Here is a 14,867-nt window from a genome sequence, read left to right on the forward strand (position 1 = left end):
AAGGAAGGAAGGAAGGAAGGAAGGAAGGAAGGAAGGAAGGAAGGAAGGGAAGGGAAGGAAGGAAGGAAGGAAGGAAGGAAAATCTATTATTGAAATTAATTTCATTGTTTCCCTTTACTTTTGTAATGAAGCTACTAGAACTTTCGGAATTCTCTGACTAGCTTATGCTATACGGATACTAATCAGCATTAAACTAGAAGCTAGTGGCAAATATCTGAGAAATAAATTTAATAAAATGATTCACATTTCTCCAAATCCAATGTAAAGCCATCAGTCAGCCCCCAAATTATCACCTCTGGTGATCCTTTACAAGCAGAAGAGAAGGATGTATAAATCAGTAAAAGGGTGCATGAGTCTATCCATCTTAGAGTTGAAATGTGTCCCTCAAAACTCAAGTGATAGAAATCGAATCCTGAATGCAACAGGAGTGAGAGGTGAGGCACTGAAGAGATGATTGGGTTATTAATGCCTGATTATCATAAATGGATTATTACCATCACTGAAGGAGTAGGTAGTTACTGAGGGAATAGGCTAGTTACCATGAGATATGTTCCTCCCAAATGGATGTGTTGGACCTTTCTTCCCTCTCTTCTCCTCTCTTCCCCTCCCCTTTGTTCTCCTCTTCTCCTCTTTCCCCTCACCTCCATTCCCCTACCTTCTTCTCTTCCTCCCCCCTCCTCTCATCTCCCCTTTCCTCTTCTCCACTCCTCTTACCCCTATTCCATTCCTGTCACCTCCATTCCCCTCCACTCTCCTCTCTGCCTCTGTCTCTGTCTCTCTTTCATCTCTCTCTCTCTCCCTCCCTTCCTTCCCTCCCCACCTCCCTCTCTCTGTCTTGTTGTTGCTACTATTCTGTCTTCCATCATCTAACAAGAAAGGAAACAAATCCTAGCCAGTTGCTCTTGCCTTTGGACTTCCCAGCTAGCAGAACTATCAGGTATAAACTCCTTTTCTGTATAAAATTTTCAGTCTACAGTATTCTGTTATAGGAATACCCAGTTCTTTATCAGTGTGTTATGGAAATGTTTACTTAGGAGAAAATCCTAGACATTCTGGTGTCACAGGGAGATAATATAGTAAGCTACTTATGAAGGGGCTTAAAAATCAGAAGTAAGTTTTTTTTTTCCTAGAGAAAGTGAACCAAAGCTTTTCAACTCTACTTCTGCAATATACATGGAAGACATACATTCTCTTGTCTTCTCCTGTGCGAACAGTGGTACATCACCCTTTCTCTCTGTGTTCCACATCTTGGAAGTCTAACTTACCTGCTGAGATACAGTGGTGAATAACTGGCACAATAGGTATCAAAAGCTTTAACAGTGTCTGCTACAGAGTAAATACTCAAAACACCATAGCTGCTATTGTTATAATTAAGTAATGCTTTGACATCTTAGAAGGTATCACAACAATCACATCTGCATGGCACACACTGGTAAAGTACTACAACTACAACCAGTGCTCTGAATGCATACATTCTCAGGAATGAGTTAATGATGTAACTATCACAGCTCCCTCTGAATGCCTGGTTTGGAAGTAGGAAACTAGAACCAGACTCCCCAGCTTCCTCTGGGAATATTCATCTTGAACCCATTTAAAGTATACATTCTACAGTTGCCTGAAGTCATCTGTTCTTGGATCTTGAGGGAGCCTTCTTCATAATCGGTTCAATACTGGTAATCCAGAACAAAGCTGATATGGTACACTCAAATAGAATACAAATATATACATGAGACTCCTACCCCACCTCCTCAATTTACCCAGGCATTGCTGACTATCAGAATACAACATAAAGGTCATTAGGATCATGGTTGGTGTCCATTCAATCTGTACTGTTTGCAATCACAATAACCACTTAACAAATACCAATCAAAGCTGATTGAGTAGAGGATCTCCCGAACAGTCTCCTGAATCACCTGATCTTTGGACACTGGTCACTTCAAACTCTCTTCTATACCATTGCTCGTACAAAGAAGGATTCATGGAACCCACTGATTTGCCTTGGACCCACGGCCTACCAGAGGCTCACCACCTCTGCTTTACAGCCTCATTGTCTCACTCACCCTTACTCTGCTGCCAGGTTCAGCTAGCCAATCAAATTTGTCTGTACCCGGCAATGCCAAGTCATTTTATTATATGGAAAATGCCCACTGACATTAAGTTAAGGCTTTGTAAAATTGTTTTCCCCCTCTTGACTTAAAATGTTGTAGAATCTGAGTTTTCTGAGCAAAAGGGCAAAAGCTGAAGCATATTGTAAGTCCATACTCAATTAGGCATGTATAATTAATAAACATAATAAGTAGATAATAAAATAGTAAAGTACATTATCTTTCTCTTTCTGAAACCCAGGTGGGAAAATGGACTCCAGCATATCATCTGTTTCTAAGGTTTATGAGTAGAAAATGGTTTTTACATTTTTTAAAGAGTGACATTTTGCTTTTTTTTTTCAGGTCCTAGGGCTTGCACTCAGGGCCTAGACATTGTCCCTAAGCCTTTTTAGCTCCAGGCCAGTGCTCTACCATTTGAACCATAGCCCCACTCTGGCCTTTTCTGAGTAGCTTATTGGAGATATGAGTCTTGCCTGGGCTGACTTAGAACCACGATTATCAGATCTCAACCTCCTGACTAGCTGACAGGAGAGAGCCACCAGTGTCCAGTTCCATGGGTGACCCTTTTACAGTCACACAAATATAATATTTTTATTTTGTCTCTTGTATACAAAACATTGGCAACCTCACATTAAAATACATAAAAATCCCAGTTTTTAATGCTTTATGAATTCATTGTCTCCTCTTGTCATAGAATTTATTTATAAGATTAGAAGGCATAGTATTCCATATAATAAATTTTATTCTTCAAATCTTGGGGAGACAAAAATACACTTAATTTGAAAAACCTGGTTTATATATTATCTGGAAAATCTATAGTATGAAAACCTATAATTTGAGGGGGGAATGCCTTTGAATATGAACCCTTTAACATGCAGGAAAAATAATATATTTTATATTATCTTACTGCATAAAGTAACCTGGTACCAGTGCCTAAAACACTGGTATTTAATCAAGTTTTCTTATTAATTTCTCTGTGTTTTATTTTGTATGTAGTGTGCACACAGGTCTGTTTTGCATTTCAGCATGCAGCATACTCGATGAGTTTTATTCTTTTAATGTTTTGTTGGCATGGATGCAATAATTTCTAAATGGGTTGAACAGAGGTAAATTGTCCCTGGCTTGGTGATATAGGTGTTTGAAAGTTTCTAATGCAACAAAGAAGCAAGACCAAAGACCCAATAACAAACAGCTGAGTGGATCAATAAACCCTGTGTTTTCAGTCCATGCTTATTTAAAGTGGTGCATGGAAAAAAAAGGCTCTCTATTTATATCTGGAACTTAATGAAGTGAAATTATCACAGCCGACAGGCGCTGGTGTTGTAATTCAGAGACAGGGCTTGGCATAGAGGGATTTGCAGGCTGTTTTTATTCCAATTTTATTTATTTTTTTAGTGAAACTTAATCCTCTAATCAGTTCCAATTTACATATTTGCTCCCCCCTACACTTTTTTCCAGCATGATTCTTAAAGGACTGGTGTTGGAAACATGGAGTAATTATTTGATTATATAGTTATTCATTGCAACTTGCTCTGATCTATTGTAAGCTAGTGGATCCATGATCAAAACACAGATACAATTGGAAGCATAGATCCTAGGACTTTTGTAACCACTCATGGCCATTTCCCTTCCTATATGCATAATAGATGTTTGCATATATATATATATATATATATATATATATATATACACACACACACACACACACATACATACATACCTATGTGTGTGTGATTTAACTCAATCCATCTTGAAAAGTTTTGTTCACACTAGCTCTCCTTTCCTATCTTAGGGGATTAATATTCAGCTAAATGAAGTGTTGCAACATTGGAATTTTATTTGAGGCTAAATGAAATACCAAATGCTTTGTACTTCATATTATGCAGTGCTTTATACAATCATATTAGAATTGTATTCCATCACCCAGTGCTCTCATTCCATACATGAATAAACATGTTAGTGAAATTATCTTCCTTGTGTGGAAACATAGCTCCCCATCAGTATATTTTTCCATTGGATATAACTTAAAATTAAGAATGACCCTAAGTCCACAGCCTTCTTTCCTAGATGAATCTCTTCATTTTTTTAGACCTTGTACTGATCATTGGAGGAGGATAATATGAGAAGATAAGGAAGAACATGTCAATTGTGCCATGAGTTCTGGACTTCCATCAATTATCTTAAAGAGCCTCCATGAATTGCTAGTGGAAAAATTGAAAATAATACAAGTTTCTCCTACTCAGAAAGTGAACTTAGAATAAATCATCTGAAGACTGAGAGTTTAGTGAACAAGAGCTAACATTACTCAAATCTTAAAATTAACCCTAGAGTTTTCAATATGTTATTATTCAAATTGGAAACTATTTATTGAACACCGACTAAGTTAAGATAGTGTTCAAAATTAGCAAGAAAACTAAAAAGTGGAAAATAATGAAATATAGACAGGTCTTGGTAGAGTACAGCATAAAAACTTAAAATTTATAGTGTTATTTATTGTTTCTCTGACAGTTGTTTTAGCAAGCCACTTTTAATGAGAAAATGCCCTTGCAATGATCATTCCTTACAAGATGTGGGAATATATTGAAAGTGGACTAAATAATTGTAGAGGAATACTGCAGTCTTGATGCTAGAAAGAAAAAAGAAATGTACTCTTTACCTGGCTTATGTAACAGTAACCCCTGGATACATTATCTTTACAATAACAATAAATATTTTTTAAAAAGAATTCAATGCATATACCAAGAAATTAAGAAAAGTAAGGGATGGGGTGGGTAGGGGAAGGATGGATGAGAATGTAGAAGGAGTGACATTGATCAAGATGCATTGCATAAAGAAAATTTCTTTGTTAACTGGCACTTTGTGCAGCTACTTAAAGACAAAAGTTTTTTTAAATAAAATATTATGTAATTTTTAAAAATCTCAAAAACAAAACCAAAATAAGAAAGAAAGAAAATCTGAAAACAAATGACAAGGCAATGAGAATAAGGTGAAAAAAAATAGAAACATTTCTCCCCACAAGTCCTTTTTGACAAGCAGCAAGAGATAGATAAAGATGTCAGGGTTAGTTTTATAGAAGATGATTGGTGAGAAACATTGATGGAAGAGCACTTCCGCTTTGCGAGGTTCATGGGAAGCCCACTGGCTTCCGGTCAAATTCTACTTACGAGTGAGAAGTGCCTATCATTTCCTGTCACCATCCATGCCTCTGTATGAGAAATGGCAGAGTGGTAAAGAGTATAGATCTCAGAACTAGATCAACCTTCATTTTTAAACCCACATGCAACACTTTCTCAGCTCTGTACCTTTGGATAATTTGATTTAAATGGATTGCCTTCGGTTGAACTTAAATGAAGAAAATATGAAATGATTGTATCTCTTGGAATTATGGTCTAAAATAGACAATACATTTTTTAAAATGTTAATGCAATGTCCAGAATATGGCTAGTACTCGGGATAATAATAATGTATTGTGATGGTTGTTTTAGTTGGCTAAAATTGAAAGTCATCCATACACTGTGACTTTAAGGACTGTTTTCTTGGAAATTGTTTGTACTTCAGCTTACAGGAAAACTGCTAAGAAGGGTTAATCTCTGAAGCAGGTTTTCCTACAAATTTCTTTAAGAAGCTTTCAAACATTTGATATGAATTATATACTATTTTCTAAATTGTTTTCCCTGGATGCTAATTCAATTAAAACCAAAAAGGATTCTTGATCGTTTGCTGGATGCCCAGAAGCACGGCAGGCACCATGGGAGATATAAAAATATTTTTGTAAGCACTCTTTGTGGTTAAGAATATTATAGTTTAGTTAGAAAGATAAAAATGGTGCCCATGAAACCAGGAAGAAGGGTTAAAATTAAATAAAGCTAACAGTTGAAGTATTACTTCAAACTAATGCTACTTTGAGAATTTTGGACTGGGGTCCCTGATACACTTTTGAGCAGTCAGCAAATCCTTGGCTTTTATACTTGGAACACACTGACCTATTTCTGTTGTGAAAATACATCTGTGCTTAATGGAGAGAAAGACGGACAGAAAGACATGCACACGAGAAGGTAATTTCTAATTTGGAGAAGATGCTGACCAAAGAAATAAAGACAATAATAGACTACTAATCAAGGTATGGATTGTAGAAAAAGAAGTCATACCTTGAAGCTCAGTAGAAAGATAGGTGGGTGAAGCCAGGTGAAATGTATGAACCAATATTTTCAACACCACTGTAGACATTGAGATTTGACTCATGGGTTGGAATGACAACAAAATTTTAAACACAGAAAAATTTTTCCTTGAACTTTTTGCTAAAGAAGGGTAGAGAATTTGATAGCTAAACATGAGTGACACACAATCTTTGCCTTTGAAAAATGTACCTCTCCTGAAAATTGTATGTAATTGATCTTAGCATCTGTCTGTCTCTTCTATTATCTCTCTCTCTAGCATCCTATCTATAGTTATAGCTGTACTTATATAGATGTACAGATGTAGAATGCTGTGTAAGCCTTAACATTATATCAAGCCTAGTGACAGACATCTCAGCCATCTTAATCTCTGATTTGGGCACCATGATGCAATAACTGAATATGAAGGGATGCATCACTCATAGTAAGTTCCCATGGGTTAGGATACACACATGCACTTTCCTCCTCTGTTAGGCTGAGAGGACCCGGGAACAGTGACACCAGTCTCAACCATCACTGCTGGAATCCCAGAACTTCATTTCTATGTCTCTTTCTAATATTAGAACTAGAGATCTTTGAAAAATTCTCTAAATCTAAGGGCTGGTGGCATGAAATGGAGATGAACCTACAGCATCTCATACTATGGGAAAGTCAGGAAGCGCTTTTTCCACAAAGGAGCAACTTCACATACATATAAGTGCGGAGGAACCCCCTGGTAGGGGGAGAGGTCAAAGCTGGAATAATTAGAAAACAAAACAAATTGTATATCATTAGATTGCAACCCGTTGGATGATTAACCCCTTCTACTCTCGCTATCGCCTTCGATCCTTCATCCCAGATCTCATTAGCCGTCCATTGGTCCTCTGAATGTGGAAGATGGGAAGGCTGCCCAAAGTGAGCCACTTCGGAGGCTCTGCCTACTCCAGTGCCTGCAGGCCCGGCTTTGTCACGCACTGTACAGAAAGGTGTGGCCTGCTAGGATGCGCATTCTGGGGTTGCCCCATGTCTTACAGATTTTCCTGAAGCAGTTTCTGAATATTGCTGGTAAGAGTGGAAGATGAGTGTTTCCACTGTGTCATCCCAACCTCCTCCTGGTTATGACAAATCTGACTTCCCTTCCCATCACCCTGAAGTTTGCCTAATATGTATCTTTTTTCTTTTAAGAAAACTTGGCAAAGTTTTCCTGAGTTAAGTAAGCAAGCGGACAAGCCAACATAAAGGAAGGGGCACACTCTAACGGATTATGGGTGCCCCCAAGGAGAGTCAGATTTATGTACTGTGTCCTCTGCTGATGCTCCAGTTATGGTGTAGAGAAGGGAAATCACACACAAAGTACCCATTCCTCTCCCATCAAGATCACATGCCCTGAATCCAGGGATTCCGTATCTGGGATTCTTCTGCAAGGGAAAATCATCTATTCTCACTCACTTATTAACTTATAGATGCATTCAATAAATGCTCTATATCAATGTGGCATCATAACTATAACACACTCTGGGTTGTAATTTAACACCACGCTATTTGTTTTTGTTGCCCAAATTGTTCCAGGTTTGGTTCTTTAGGGACGCTCTCTCATTGGCTCCCATGTATGTTCTAAATATTAAATAGGATAGTCTTTTACTAAAAAAAATGTAACCTTTTATCTGAAATGTGAAATTAACAAGCCATCCTGCATTTGATTTTATTGAATCTTGCACTACTAGGATAACATACAGTCTACTCTCTAATTTTTTTTAATCTGTGTGTCAAATTTATGGACAGTTGTAACATTTGGAGTTTGGGTCATTCCACATAACAGTGCTCACCTAGCTCTGTGATGGAAACCATTTAGCTTGCTGTCATTTTGGTGGGGAAAAATGGAGGTAAAGAAACACATCCTGGGACTGGGAAGGTGGCTCAGTGGTAGAGCGCTTGCCTTGCATGCCTGAGGTCCTGGGTTCGATTCCTCAACACCATATAAACAAAAAGAAAAAAGCTGGAAGTGACGCTATGGCTCAAGTGGTAGAATGTTAGCCTTGAGCTGAAGAGTTGAGGGACAGTGCCCAGGCCCAGAGTTCAGGCCCCACGAAAAAAAAAAAAAAGAAACACATCCTACATATCAGGAGCTTCTTGCTCTTTGGTATGTAATTTGCTATGTTCTATCCTTTATTTCTTGAGGCATTAGAGTTGTATCTCCCTGCAGCTGGCTGTTTTGCAATATTTTTTTATTGTCAAAGTGATGTAGAGAGGGGTTATAGTTACATAAGTAAGGTAACAAATACATATGACCATATAAGATGATGCTAAACGAAATGGACACAAGAGGTTTTTCTTTTTTGTTGTTGTTGCTTTTAATGTGCTATGTGATTTTTTTTTGTTCCTTTTGTATGTTCATCCTCTTACTGTATATCCCCTGTTGTCACTGTATTTGACTCTGGTACCCTGGTATTGTTTATCTGAATTAGGGAAGAGAAGGGGAACAAGAGAATGGTGAAACAAAGGACAAGGGGGAACCAATGCAACAGCGATACTCACAAGACAATATGTTAGAAATGAGCTGTACAACTTGAAGGCAGGAATTCGGGGGAGGGAAAGTAGGAGAAAAATGAGGGAAGGGGTAACAAGTTTCACTCTCTAATTTTTATTTACACACCATAATAAGACCTTCCAAATCAGTTAAGCTTTAACCTGTCCTAATATCACGGGACACAAATAATGCTTTCTGGCTCCCTTTAGTGGATTATAGCAGATCCAGGAGAAAAGAAATCCAAGTAACGATCTCTGTAGGGTAACTGAACAATGAAGGACTGATTCACAAGAGCAGAATTTTCTTAACATGTGGAAGCTTAAGAAAAAAAATGTAATGAAAACCTCACTTTTGTTTTTGATTTCTCCAGCCAATGGTGAATGCATAAAGCAAAGACTCTGTGAATCATGCATGAATGCCCTGTTTTGGGTACAAAGTTGAGCATGACGCTCTATCTTTGGGAAGCCTCAGAGCTATACTTCTCTGTACATATTCAGTTAATGCAACCACAAAGTCCATACAGGTGAGATTGACAAAGTTTGCCAGTGGTAGGTCTCCGTTGGTGGGAGGGGGGAGGAAAACTGCCTTCTGTTGGGACTTTGGCAATATCTGCAGATATTTTCACTTGCCGTGACAGGGGGGTACTCACATGTAATGGAAAGAAAGGGGATGGAGATGTGAATCTTACAGTGGGAAGGAGCAAGCGAGAATTAAAAAGACTCAAAGCTAAGCAAGCAGTCTTGTCCAAAGTGTCTGTCATGCTCAGGTGAGAAATCATCATCTGGAAAGACGTGGTCATGAGGAGAAACCTTACTGCTTGAGGGATTGAAAGCAGGTCTCCTTTGTGCAGAGGGAGGGATTGGAGATGGTGAGCATGGTATGAGCAAACACACTCACGTTTAACCCATGGCAAAGGAGTAGCCCAAGGGGTTAATTTCTGAAGTCCAGATCATGTTAGAGGCACGAGGACTCTAACCCAGAGTGGGTCCAGAAGAGAGCTGAGATTTGATTATGAGTCCAGAAAGCCTTAAAACTTTAAGCCCTGTAATGACCAAGGGTACTAGTGAATTGGAGAGTAATGCATGAAGACAATCAGTTCTTTAGGGAATTTTGGTATGCATTGAGGAACATGTGGCAAATTCACTGGCTTCTATTCGCTTTACTTCAATGGGGTCATGTGTACAAACCCAAACCGAATATGGGTAGTTTCCATTCCTAGCTGAAATAAGTTATCTACCCCAAACCCCTCACTTTCTCCTAGAACTGAAGCAAAGCTTATGTGAGATACCATTTACTGAGGAGGGGGTGTGTGTGCGCCTATGCACATTACAACGTTATTAGTTCACTGTTTTAATCCTTCCTCTTCATCTTGTGGTCAGGTCACAGGAGTCCCATTTTCATCTTGAGCAAGCCTGCTGAACCAGACCTAGAAAATGGGATCCAAGAACAAACTGGATAAGTTAAGAACCTATCTTAAATTCTGTGGTTCAGAGTTTGGAACCAAACCCAGATATTTTGTTAGGGAGACTTATTTCACCTTGGCAAACATGGTCTTCTGTTTTAAGGTTGGGTGGGGGGAGGCTAAAAAGCCTATTTAAAAAATTTGAAAATGCTTCTCCAACATCAAATAGCTCCTAGAAAAATATTTTGATGAGTTAAGTGTAAATGAATCAGAAACATATGGATTACATTTCCTTTAGATTACACATGGGTTTCAAAATTAAGAGGAAAAGTGCTCAGGGCAAAATGCATTTTGGATTTTATTGAACCCAAAATATTGGAGAAATAACTCGAGACACTTGAAGAACCCCAAATCCTGCCAGGCTCCAATCCCTGGTGAAAAAAACGTTAGATTTTAAAATTTCTCTTGCTTTAGTGATCTATGGAGTTACACAAAAAATTAGAGCAAAACCTTCTTTGCTAAATATGGTTGTCATCCTGGATATTTTCACTTAAAATTCTGGCATAAATCTAGACACCAAGTATATTTTAGATTTTCTACATTAGCTCGATGACTTATCCTCACTCTGCCCTCTGTGGTGATTAAAAAATATAAACAACAACATTTTATCTGTCTCTTATACAGTCATAACATGAGGGAATCAATCCAAGATATTTAGTTCAGATTTGTAACAAATAGTAACACATATTATTTACAGCATACCATTTGCATTTAGCTATGAATGAAAATATCTCCAATATTTCTCATTGCCAGACAGGTGCCAGTTGGGAGTTTCATGCCTATAATCCTAGCTGCTCAGGAGGCTGAAATCTGAGGATCATAGTTCCAAACCAGCCCAGAGAAGAAAAGTTCATGAGATTTTTATCTCCAATAAACTACTCAGAAAAAGCCAGAAGTGGTGCTGTGGCTCAAGTGGTAAAGCATTAGCTTTAAGCACAAAGAGGCTTAGGGACAGCACCCAGGCCCTGAGTTCAAGCCCCAGAACAGGAAAATAGATAGATAGATAATAGATAGATACATAGAAATGTGTGTGTTGTGTGTGTGTGTGTGTGTGTGTGTGTGTGTGTGTGTGTATCATTGCTCTTATCCTTTGTGAGACCCTGTTTCTTGGCCCTATATTTTGGAAATATAAAGTCACCCATGCCTATCTTATTTATTAACTCAGTATTTTGCTAATTTCAAAAGAAAGACCAAAGTATAGCTAGAGAAGATATGAGATTCTATTTCTCCTATTTCTAGCTCTGAAAGTATACCACGTGTGTATAACCAGAATGGTTGCTAAGCAAAGCTTTAGCAAAACTTTCCTGGATATACTTCAATTTCCTATTCCCCAGCTTTTTGTGCATGCTTTTTTAAAAAAAAAAAGAGTGATAATATCTATTCATTTATTCTTTCATTGAATATGTTATTTCTTAGCACTGCTATAACAGTGAGTGTGGTATGGAGTGGGAGTGGAACTCAAGTGAACCTGAATGGGTATCTTTACACACACACACACACACACACACACAATTTTTCCAGGACAAGAGAACCATAGAGATGTTGTTAACAATAAGACACATGTCAAAGAAAGACTGTCAAAGAAAGGAAACCACTGCCCCCAAATTATAACATGGGAGTTTATAACAGTAATTGTTTAAATCTAAGTCATTTCTGTTTGGAGAGTTTCATAGTGAGGTCAGTTTAAATAGCGAACCCTCCCTATTTTGTATGTGAAACGCATTTCCCTCTGTTTTTCCTCTGGCAAAATCACATTCATAACTAAGGATGCAGTCCAAATGTCTCTTCAGTGAGAGTTCCCATTTCTATCATGGTTGAATGAAATCTGTCTCAACTTCCATCATACATTGAGCATGTAGTTATTTATATCAGTTTTAGCATTATATTTTAATTAAGTTATTTACACTTCGCAGTCTCCTGTGAACCATTGACATTTTTGAGAGAAAGAAGGTCTATATCCCGGTCTTATTTTTGTTTCCAATAGAGAGCATATTGCCCAAAACATATGAGGCACTTAAATGCTACCGCATGAATGGACCATTGGATCAGTGCTGCTATTGTTTTTTTTTTTTAGGAAATAGAGAAAGACAAAAATGTACCACAGTCCTGATCACAGTTACATTACACAAGGGAGGTTAAGAATTTCTTTCTAAATAGGCTCATTATACTCCATGTAGAACAACAGACTGGCATTTACTAAATTTGGTGACTATTAATGACAAGGACACTGAAAGTCAGTAGAGACATTGGAAGTTAGTATTTGAAATTCATGAGGACATAAGCATACATACATATGTACATACATACATTTATGTGGTCAGCCATTTACCCATTCTGTCCTCAGGCTGGACCATGCATGTCTTATTTTTATTTATTTGTTTTATGTCTGGTCCTTCAGCTTTTCTTATTGTTGTGAGAGAATTCTTGACCAAACAACGTAAGAGGAGGGAGGAATGATTTTACTGCATGTTTTCAGATGTTTCAGTGCAGAGGAGTCTACTCTCAAAAGTGTCAGAGTATGCTAAGCAGATCTCATGGTAGACAGGAAATAGACAGGAGCAGGTAGACACCAAGGCAAGACATAACTCAAAGGACAAGCTCATGTTGACCTGCTCCCTCCAGCTAGATTTCACCTCCTGAGGTCTCCATCAGCTCTCCAAATAGTGCCATCAGCTGGGAAAGGTGGTCACATATGAGCATTAAGGAGAAAATGGGGAGTCGGAAGGGGGACAAACACCTTCAGATTCAAATCAACACACAGGCCTGCATTGTTGTCTGCAGTTAAAAAAAAAAGGAAAGAAAATACAATGGCACAGTCAATAGTTCTAAAAAACAATGTAATGATTTTTAGAAAAGACTACCCAAATACCATAGTCTGCATTGTTAACAAATGAGAACTGTGCCCAGAGCTTCTTGGTAAAGTACAAATACCTACCATGTGAACTCTAATTCTATTTTCTGGTCCCCCCTTTTATTTTTAAACCAATCCTGGGGCTTGAACTCAGGACCTGGGTACTGTCTCTGAGTTTATTTTACTCAAGGCTAGCACTCTACCACTTGAGCCACAGCACCACTTCTGGCTTTTTCTATTGATGTGCTACTAAGGAATTGAACCTAGGGCTTCGTGCATGCTAGGCAAGCACTCTACCACTAAGTCATGTTCCCAGCCCAATTCTTTCTATTCAAACAACTTTTGTTCAGTGGTTTTTCCACATCTTTTAAATCATCTTAGATTTTTATATGATTTCCTTGGAATATAGACAAGGCTAGAAATGATGCTTGTGTATTATGAGAAAACTTGAGCATTTTCTCTCTTTTTATAATTTTAATTTTTGTCCGACATGGGGATTAAATTTAGCACAGGTTAGCTCTCTACCACTTTGAGCCACAATGGCATTGCTGGTTTTTTGTTAGTTAATTGGTGGTAAGAGTCTCACAGACTTTTCTTCCTGGGCTGGCTTTGAACCATGATCCTCAGATCTCAGCCTCCTGAGTAGCTAGGATTACAGGGGTGAGCCACAAACACTTGGTGAGTCTTTTCTCTTTTTATGGGAGAAATGTCCTTCAGTAGAGAAATTGTATAGAGAAATTCTTGCTATAAAGAAATTCTATACAACCTCTTCTATAGAGAATTTTTTTTGAATTTTCAGATGTATAATCCATATTCCCTGGGATCATTAGCCCCTTTAACACACGCATGGGGAAAAAATTCACAGTTTTCAATGTCTAGTCTTATTTTTTTTAAGGTACCCAAATCCTTGGCCTTTCATGATTTTTTTTAAGTCCTCTTATTAGTTTATTACTTTGACAGGGGCCTGGGTAATTACGCTGGAATCTAAGTCCTACTGTAAGTTACCTCTGCATCTCCCTGAACACACACAAAATTTAGTGCCACTGCAGCACTTCTCAAAACAAATAAAGGATTTGTGAACTAGTCGCTAAGCATCCGACGCAATTAAACAGCATTTGTTTCTTTTTTGGAATCCTCACACAATCGAAGCCTTGTAAGAGGTAAGCACTCCTCAAATCAAACTGTGTTTTCTTTAGAGGAAAGTATGCCAAACTGCTCCCCTCCAAAAAGCGAAGTCGCAACCATAGGGAGGTAGACAGATCCCTCTCGCCAAATCTCTCTCTCCATCTTTCTCTCCCTCTCTCTCTCCCACTCTCTCTTTTCCTCTCTCTCCTACTCTCAATCTCCTTCTGCCTCATCCCCCCTATCCTTTTGCCTCTCTCTCCCCTTTTACTTTTCATTCTCCCTTTCTGCTCTGGATCCTGGTATTGAAACCATGATATGCATATAAAGACATAAACCAATGACTACAAAAAACATCCATGTGGAGAAACAGGGATAACAACCTCCCAGAACGAGAATGGCCGCACCATCTCAATCAATTACAACATGACTTACAATGAAACAGACGCAATTTGGTTTAAGTGTGTATAGATGGCAGTTCAAAGATTTAAAAAAAAATCAAAATGGGATTTAAAAAAAAAATCTTTTGAGACCAAGCAAACATAGAGCTTACCTTGAAGTACCTAGATAGATCTCAATGGTATTTAATCAATCACCAACTTCAACTTGGAAACTTTTTCTTTTCTTTTTCAAGGAATAAGTCTTT

This window comes from Dipodomys ordii, unplaced genomic scaffold, assembly GCF_000151885.1.
Source record: "Dipodomys ordii isolate 6190 unplaced genomic scaffold, Dord_2.0 Scaffold7, whole genome shotgun sequence".
Lineage (NCBI taxonomy): Eukaryota > Metazoa > Chordata > Mammalia > Rodentia > Heteromyidae > Dipodomys > Dipodomys ordii.